The following is a 10,051-nucleotide window of genomic DNA, read 5'->3' as shown; positions in this document are numbered from 1 at the left end:
AAGGCCCAATTTGATGTGCAGTGGTGGCATCAGCACCTTCCGGGGGTCCACCATTGGCTCCCACTTGACGTTGTTCCTCCCCACAGAGAACTCGGTCCGCTGTGGCCAGTCCTGCCTGTGGTAGTGCGCCTTGGTGTCCCTGCTGTCCCAAAGGCAAAGATAGCAGGGAAACTTGGTAAAACCGCCTTGGAGACCCATCAGGAATGCCATCATTTTGAAGTTTCCTATGACCTTGATGCCATCTCAGAAAAATGCAGATATGTATCCACTTAGGCAGCTGGAACTAAACTGAACTGGTGGGCTTAAGGCCCCTGTATTTATACTACTATTTATATTACTGGAAAGTTCTAGAAGTTACTCCAAGTTTACTCAGCACTGAATCTACCTGGAATGTTCTGGAAAATAGATACATTTCAAAATATCACTGTCCTGGTCACAAAAGCAAAGTTTGTGGGGAATAATAGCCATTTTCTATACTTTTGAGGCATAAGCAATTAGGAAATAACACTTACTACCCAGGAACAAAAAAAAAAAAAAAGAAAAAAAAATTGTTACACAGTGTAATCAGCTACTTAGGTCTCAAATGTAATTTTGAAAGAAACATGTTACCGCAACATGTTTTTTTTTTGTTTTGTTTTTTTCCATTTTACATTAGGTTAAAGACAGTTTCAATGCCTTACTCAAAACATCTGTTACATTTCCCTAGTCATTTCACCTCAGCAGTGTTTTATGGCTGAAAGCCTGCTAGTCAATAGAGAAAAAGTAACTGGTCGGCTAATGACAGGAAATAAGCTGTTGAAGGGGTGGGAACAACTTTATCCTCCAGATTAAATGACCAAGGAAGTGCAACACCATCTGAAAGCATGGCTTGCAAACAGATTTCTTAAACCTAGTGTTTGTAAACTATGGTGCAGAGGTGTGCAATTCGTATCACCCGACGACCAGGCCAAGTGTTGCGGGACGGACAACAAGTTTTGCCATTATACTTTGCCCATTCTTACAACTAGTTTTTATTTATTTATTTTTCCTATGTTCGTTCTGTTGCTAGAAAGACACTCCGGGTATATTTGTAGAGAGCCACGCAAGTTTCTGACTGCTGAATTGCGAAAGTCTAGCACATACACAAACATTTTAAAAAGTGTTTACGTCCCACCCCTGTTACTTCTGATTGGCTAGCTGTGGAAGAAGCTGCTCTTCTATTGGTTACAAAGAAACAGCTGCTTGAGAGCGAGAGCCTGTCAAGACACAGGCTAATCTTTTAAACTTAAGGTATTATTTACGTTTTTTATAATTTAGCAAATATGTGAGCTGGGGTTGAGCAGTTATAAAACTTAAAGAACGTCAAGAAAAATCATAATTCCACAAAGCGGCAGTAATAGTTGGCAATGAATTTATGTCTGTGGTGCAACAAAGTTGAATTCAGCTTAGAGAGAAAGAGTGGAAAAAACAGACAGAAGCTAATTTTATATTTGAATAACTCCCAAGTATTGCTTGTTATAGATGTACTCTTAGTATGTTACTTAAATTTACTAGCAACTGTGTTCCAAACCACACTGAAAGAAACATTTCCTTAAAGTATGTTATAAGAAGAGGCGGGTAGCGCTATACATAAGAAATAGTCTTGAAGCCCAGGTGTTAAATCAGGACGAAGAAAACAATGCAGAATCAATATGGGTCAGAATAATGGACAAAAATTCAAAGGTCATAATAATAGGAGCATGCTATAGACCGACAAATTCAGACACTGAGCAAAATAATCTGTTATACAATGACATTAGAAATTACTGCTTCCTAACGCAATTTGTCAAGGCATCGACTAGAGGGGAGGCATGCCTTGATTTAGTCTTTTCAAATAACGAAGACAGAGGTCAGAGAGCCATTGGCAAACTCCGACCACAACATGGTCTCATTTGAAGTGATTTTTAAAACCCAAAAAGTAATGACTAAAGCTAAGGTTTACAATTTTAGAAAAGCAAATTATGAAGGTATGAAACAGAGACTAACAGCAGTAGACTGGAGTAAAATAGAGAAAATATCCACAGAAAAAGGATGGCTGTTTTTTTTTTTTTAAATGTAGTACTAGAGGCGCAAAACAATTACATCCCAAAAGTAGACAAATCTAAAACAAAATGGCCAAAATGGTTTAATAAATCAATTAAAAAAAAATATTCAGCGAAAAATTGCACTTTACAGAGCGTTTAAAAGGGACCAAAAACCAAGTACACAGAAAGAGTACTTAGAACTGCAAACACAAGTCAAAAAGGAAGTTAGAAAGGCCAAGCGAGAGATAGAAATCAATATTGCTAACGGGGCTAAAACCAATTCCAAAATGTTTTTCCAATATTATAACAGCAAGAGAACATTCAAAGAGGAGGTTAAATGTCTAAGAGACACAAATGGCAAAATCATAGATGAAGAAAAAAAAAATAGCAAATATATTAAATGATTACTTTTCACAGGTTTTTAGAAAGGAGGATACAGACAACATGCCCCCACATGTCAACCTGTTCCTATCCAGTTTTAAATAATTTTAGCATAACAGAGGCAGAAGTGTTAAAGGAACTAAGAGCTCTTAAAATAAACAAATCCCCTGGGCCAGATGAAGGCTCAAAAGAAATGAAAGAAGTTATTTACAAACCGCTAACCAAGATCATGCAACAGTCTCTTGACACAGGGGTTACCGACAGACTGGAGAATTGCAAACATAATACCGATCCACAAAAAGGGAGACAAAACCGAGCCAGGTAACTGCAGACCAATAAGCCTGACTTCTATTATATGTAAACTTATGGAAACTATAATAAGATCCAAAATAGAAAATTACCTATATGGTAACAGTATCCTGGGAGACAGTCAGCATGGTTTTAGGAAAGGGAGATCATGTCTAACTAACCTGCTTGATTTTTCTGAGGATGCAACATCGTCAATGGATAACTGCAAAGCATACAACATGGTTTATTTAGGTTTCCAGAAAGCTTTTGACAAAGTCCCACATAAAAGATTAATTCTCAAACTGAACACAGTAGGGATTCAAGGAAATGCATGCACATAGATTAGGGAGTGGTTAACATGTAGAAAACAGAAAGTACTGATTAGAGGAGAAACCTCAAAATGGAGCGAGGTAACCAGTGGTGTACCACAGAGATCAGTATTAGGTCCTCTGCTAGTCCTAATCTACATTAATGATTTCGATTCTGGTATAGTAAGCAAACTTGTTAAATTTGCAGATGACACAAAAATAGAAGTTGTTGCAGCAGCAAAGGTCATTCAAAATGATCTAGACAGCATTCAGAACTGGACAGACACATGGCAAATTTCATTTAATAGAGAAAAGTGTAAGGTACTGCACGCAGGCAATAAAAATGTGCATCATAAATATCATATGGGAGATACTGGAATTGAAGGAATCTATGAAAAAGAACTAGGAGTTTATGTTGACTTGGAAATGTCTTCATCTAGACAATGTAGGGAAGCTATAAAAAAGGCCAACAAGATGCTCAGATATATTGTGAAAATTGTTGAATTTAAATCAAGGGAAGTAATGTTAAAAGTTTACAATGCATTAGTAAGACCTCATCTAGAATATTGTGTTCAGTTTTGGTCACCTCGTTACAAAAAGGATATTGCCGCTCTAGAAAGAGTGCAAAGAAGAGCAACCAGAATTATCCCGCATTTAAAAGGCATGTCGTATGCAGACAGGCTAAAATAATTGAATCTGTTCAGTCTTGAACAAAGAAGACCCAGGGGTCTTTTTTGACCTGAAAAAAGAAACAAGGATCAGGGGTCACAAATGGAGATTAGATAAAGGGGCATTCAGAACAGAAAATAGGAGGCACATTTTTACAGAGTATTGTGAGGGTCTGGAACCAACTCCCCAGTAATGTTATTGAAGCTGACACTCTGGGATCCTTCAAGAAGCTGCTTGATGAGATTCTGGGACCAATAAGCTACTAACAACCAAACCAGCAAGATGGGCCGAATGACCTCTCATTTGTAAACGTTCTTATGTTCTTATAAATTTGTTGAGGTGAGGTGGGGTCACAGGGAACATTTGTGTATCTTGAAAAATTTAGTGAAGCCGTCAAACTGTTAATCACTAATTGATTGATTGTGTTCATGTTAAAAAACCAAAATCCTACAAGTTATATTCTACTTTTGTGTGTGTGTTTTGTGTGACAGGGAGGGGGCAAGTATTTTTAAGATGGAGAGTAGATTTTTCTAGCATTTTGTCCCTTGGACAAGAATTTTTTTTCAGAAATTGCGGTGTACAAGTTGCCCTGTCAAGACTTTTGGGGATAAAAACAAAAAAAAAATCACCACATACGCCTTATAGAAGTATAGCATAGTTAGAAATTTAACATGGGACAATTATACACTCAGTGACCAAAGGCTAGTGGTAAAACATTCATTTATTATTGGATTTATACAGGAATTAATGAGGTTTACTTCTGTGTACTGTGATCGTTAGCAATTATAGTTTTAAATGAAGCCCTTTCTGCGCCTTAAAAGCGAAGTCCAAATAAACAAAACCAGGTGCGTAGATCTCCAAATGCATGAAATAATTAAAAGTCCAAAATGATCCGCACGCTGCTATTTTAAGAGTGGCAATAAAAAAAAACAAAAAACTACAAAATCAAAATTATGCGAAAAAACTGTCTTCTTAGTAAACAGGCAAAAATGTGATACAGTGCAAAAAGTGCTCAGTGCAAACATTTTGGTCACATGACCATCCTCAGCGCTAGCAAATTGAGAACACCTGAGTATTCTTAATTTCATTAAAGATAAATATAAGAGGTCAGGTGTTCAACTGAAGACAGAACAACATGTGCACAGACCAATTAATGTTAATAGTGATAGACAGAGGGAATATATTATTCAATACTATTATAGAACTTCATTATTAGGACAAGCTGCAGAAAAATAGCAAAAACAACAATGGCAGAAATCAGTTAAATACATCATATTACTAATCACTGAATTAAGATCTATTGATTAGACTATTTCAATTCATGTAGATCTACTAGAGCCAAAATAATAAAGATGAATAACACCGATGTTTATATAAACAAAAAATGGAAATACTATATAGGCAAACATTAGCAGCCATTTTTGAATATTAACATCAGTGTTATTTTTTGCCACTCTTCAAATAGCAGTGTGCAGATAATTTTGGACTTTTAATTCATTAGCAATTATAAAAACAAACAAAGCAAGCTTGTGTTCAAAGTATATTTTTACATTTTGAATATAGATAGATATAGATAGAGAGATAGATAGATGGAGAGATAGATAGAAATAGTGCTTCAGCTTACAATATCTGCGACTGTACAATTAATTACATTTTCAGAAATAACTCATTAAAAATAGGTCTTCTACAATCCACATGGTAAAGAAAATAGGAACAAAAAATAAAACCGTTATTTTCAAGTTCTGGCAAAAACACAAAATGACAAGACAGCATACAACCAGACAAGTTCTGTCACAATTTTTTATGTTTTAAAATAGCCCTTTGGCTTTTAGGTTGGAATCAGCGTGAGTATAAAAAGGATATCGGGTGGTTCATACAACACTTAAAAATTCACAGATATGGCAGAGATAAAGAATGCACCATACTACAATGAAACTTGGGAATAATATATAATTGCACTTTGCATCATCATAAGGGGAGCTGCTAATGCATAAAGCAGTGAATCCACAGCAAGCAGGGTCTGTTTCTAGTTAGCAGTAGTACTTGCAACTAAGCTTACTCTTTTCAATAAGGTGCCATGGCTTCTGCTCCATCTTGATATTTCCCCAAACCTCTCTATTTTCACTTGCATCATTTTGTTTTCAAGTATCAGTTAAAGGTGTAAATGAGAACAAATGATGTCTAAAGGGTCTAAATGTCTCTTATATTCAAGTGAGGCATTGCTGAAGATCCAAAGAAACCATTCTTTGTAAAGCTGCCATGCTTGTACTGTATGCATAACGTGTGTGTATTCTTCATAGACTAAAGACCAGCCATGAACTCACACAAGAGCATTTGGAGACGTGAAGATTTTGGAAATAGTTTGCAAAAGTTGTTTACGATGCTCTCACATTTTTGGTTAGCTTTTGAAAAACAGCCAGATTTCATTTCTCACTTTTCTAGGCATATCCACAAGCTTGTTAAATGACCTTTGAACCACCCTACATAATCTAACCTTCCAGGTGAAGGTTAGACTGAAATTCAGTCCTGGAAGATAAGGCAGTGATGATTACATACCTAAATCAAATTTGTTTTGTAGTTCTACAGAGTATAGTTAATATTTTTAATACACACACAAATTTCTTACATTTGTCAAATGGAATGCCATTTGCAATTTTATTTAAATTTAAATTGTGCCATAATCTGTCTATGTGGCCAACAGAGACTGCAGGAGAACTCTGCAAAACATTTTACATCATAAATACATACTTGTGCTTTAACCTATAAATGTGTTCTCGATCCTAACCATTTATTTATTTAAGACAGTCATAGGTGGGTCTGTTTTGGTAGCGGTCTGATCTTCTCCAACAGTATTTAGAAGGGTCCTCACTGAAGAATATAGAATTGCAAGACAGCAAATGTTACAGGCAAGCTTGATATTTAGGCTGGGAGAATCCAATCCAGACAAGAGGCAGGCAAAGGACATCCTTTCAGAAGGACTGATTAAAATACACATTAAAAAGTAAAACCAACAAAATGTTTTAAACTTATAAAACAAGAACGCTACCTACTCAGCAATATACGTACAATGTAAGAATATGCAGAATGGCAAGAGACCTGTCCTAAGGTTCGAATGGAGTTTCTAGGTTCAATTTAATGTTCAATGAGCTACTCCTGTATTGGCTAAATCAAGTACACCTTGACTTGGTATTCCCAGTTTTTATTGGAATTACCCTTGCCCTGCATTAGAATCTTCTAAACTTTGATCAATTCCAAATAAATAATTGTTGGGGTTTCGTAAGTTGGGGACTGGCAGCATTCAAAACATCAGTGCCAGAGTTTTACATGGGTGGTAAAGAAATCAGCCATTGCATTCATCCCAATGAACCTGTTATTGCAATGGCAGCCAAATTGTACATACTTAATTTACTGCATGAATATTATTATTATTTTTTTTTTTTGCTTGATTGAACTACAGAGCCAGTGCCGAGTTCATAGAATGCATAGACAGCTACCCAATGTTCCCTACACTGGACTGCATTCACACCCAGATCAATTTGAATCAGATCAAATATGAACATGTTAGTCCAGTTGTAAGTATATGTAAACACTCCAAGCCAGATCCTATCCATATCTGTATAAATTAGTATTTTGGGGGCACAAATTCTATTACAACCAGTTGTATTTATTTACTTACAAAACAAAACATACTGAATACAGATTATACACCAATTACCTATATTTCTGCCACATTGCAGAGATCAAGGGTGGTATACACAAATGCTGGGGCCAATTTGTTGCAATAAGGGTGTAATAAAACAGAAAAGAAAAAAAACCTCCAAGACCTTAACAACCTCCCAGACCTGGCAAAACAACATGAAATTAGCAGAGCATGATCACTGCTTGTGTACCCCCTCCTGTTGGAGCTCCAGCAAAGAAGCTGCTGTTTAAAACAGAACAATAAAAGGATGGTTCACATTCCCCAGAGAGCAATGTACAACTGCAATCGAGCAATCTGCTGCTCCTTGAACAGGAGGCAATCCTGTTTAACAACTGGTTAACTATTTTTCAGCAATACAAAAAGCTCTCCCCTTTCCAGCCCCCCTGAAAGAACAGCCTTTATGCAGCTGTAGGAAGCTTTTGTAGATAGTTTTGTAAGGCAGTCAGTTGTTTCTTAAAAAGGTACACAGAACAGAGTTTTTAAATAAATACTGTAAACACATTATTTATCAGCTGGTTTTGTACACACACAAACTTGTGTTCTAACATGAAACGCCTTCTTGAGAAGACCTTTCTTCTATTTAGTATTACTGAAGGATTTCTTGTGACTGCCCAGCCCAAGTTTTCTAAAACCTGCATCCAGACGTGTACAGCATATGCTTGATAAACAATGCGTGATGGGACAGAAGACATTATTAGAGAACATCTTTTTTTGTGGACAGTCATGGATGACAGGAACACACAGTGTTGACGAATGTGTTAACTTACTGTCAGGGGTGGGGCTCCCGAATGGTGCATCCAGTAAAGGCGCTCCGCGTGGAGTGCAGGATGTGCTCTATAGTCTGGACGTCGCGAGTTCGAGTCCAGGCTATTCCTTTGCCGACCGAGGACGGAAGCTTCCAGGGGGCGGCGCTCAATTGGCCGAGTGCCACCTGGGGGGAGGGAGGGCTAGGTCGGCCAGAAAAAAAAAGTGTGAAAAAAAGCGGTCGGCTGACGGCACACGCTTCAGAGGACAGCGTGTATTCGTCTCGCCCTCCCGAATCAGCGCAGGGGTAGTAGCAGTGAGCTGAGCCTAAAAAATAAAATTGGCCATTTCAAATTGGGAGAAAATAATAAAAATAATAAATTGGCAACGACTAAATTTAAAAAAAAAAAAAAAAAGAAAAGAAAAAACAAACAAACAAAAAAAAACACTTAGTGTCAGGGGCATGCAAGTCACAGGCAAAGGGCTTGTAGTGCAGTAGAGGTCTTCCATGTAAACTATCCAGACAGGCCAGTGCTAAGTTGCACAACAGTGTCCTATGAAGTTACAAAGTTTTGTGCATATGACCTTGTGCCAAGCCAAAGGCAGAGCTTAATTCGAACATGTTCTGTAATAATGTGTTTTTGAAATTTATTACATGGGTCTTTTTTTTTAAGAACGTGGATATTCAATTGAAAGATAGAGAGATCTAATAACCCCTTTGGTGTCCCCGTGTAGCTCACCTAGTAAAAGCACAGCTACGTGGTATGCAGGGTGAGTCATACAGTCAGAGGAGTACATGTTCGTGTTCTTGCTGTGCAAAGTCACCAGTCTTCAATGGGGATTCTGAAGGGAGCATCGCATTGGCTCTGATGCTCCCATGAGTTAAAGGCAAAAACAGCAAGGAGTTTCTCCTCATCGCACTACAACAAACTCTGCTGGCCAGGTGCCAAGTGAACTCAAAAGTGGACACCTGCAGGGCTGGTCTTTGTCCTCCAGAGGGTGGTAGCTCGTTGGAATCCGCTCGAGTTCCTGGGTATAAAAGAGGAAGCTAGCTTGGTCGCGGGATTGGAGGACGCCCACTGAACCTTCAATTCTCCTGAGTTGTGTTTTTTTTTTTTTAAACCCCTTTGTGTATCAAGGCGCAATACCATCTCGGACAGTGCAGGTCCTCATGGTTATAACGTCTCTCACTTGGAAAATAAAAAATCAACAGCTTTGAAGCTGGCTTAACCCTTACTGCAATAACATTAGGGATGTAATGATTCAGTGAGTACTGATGAACTTTACATGAATACATTGTATATTGGATACATGACCAAAAGCAGTACAGTACTGTAGCTACTGTACTGGTAGTCCACAGCAACATCGCAAAGTGGTTTACTGAGTTTATATTGTAACCACTCTGCAGGTTTGTCTAAAAATAAGTAAAACTGCACCATTAATGTTCTATATTATTTCAAACATCCATGACTAACCCATGCCTGGTGTTCAGAACAGGGAGGAATGTGTGGTCACATACAGATGTATTTATTCTATCAAAGATATGTCTGTATTTAAGACTCATAAACCAAATCTGATGAGTAAATGTGCTGCAAGTTAGAGTGGTATAACTAGAGCATGTCACAAATTAGCAAAAAGAATACAGTAAGAAAAGCCAAAACATTTTACATGTTGTTTTCATTAATGCTTAAGCAAGAGCAGGTTTTGCATTAAATCTATTACAGCTTTGCCATTCCAGTCAGAAATGAATTAAATTGTAAAACTGTCATTTAAAATTACACTAAATATAGCTTAAATAGCTTATTACATTGGATCTTTTTAAATGAAGTGCCATAATGAACTTAGCATCCCATACCTACAGTTCAGAACTCCCACTGGAGACATGTTTCTTTCAAACATACAAATCCATCATTTACAGC

This window comes from Acipenser ruthenus, chromosome 37, assembly GCF_902713425.1.
Source record: "Acipenser ruthenus chromosome 37, fAciRut3.2 maternal haplotype, whole genome shotgun sequence".
In the NCBI taxonomy this organism is placed as follows: Eukaryota; Metazoa; Chordata; class Actinopteri; order Acipenseriformes; family Acipenseridae; genus Acipenser; species Acipenser ruthenus.
The sequence above is the reverse complement of the archived record's forward strand: the minus strand, read 5'-3'. Positions refer to the sequence as shown.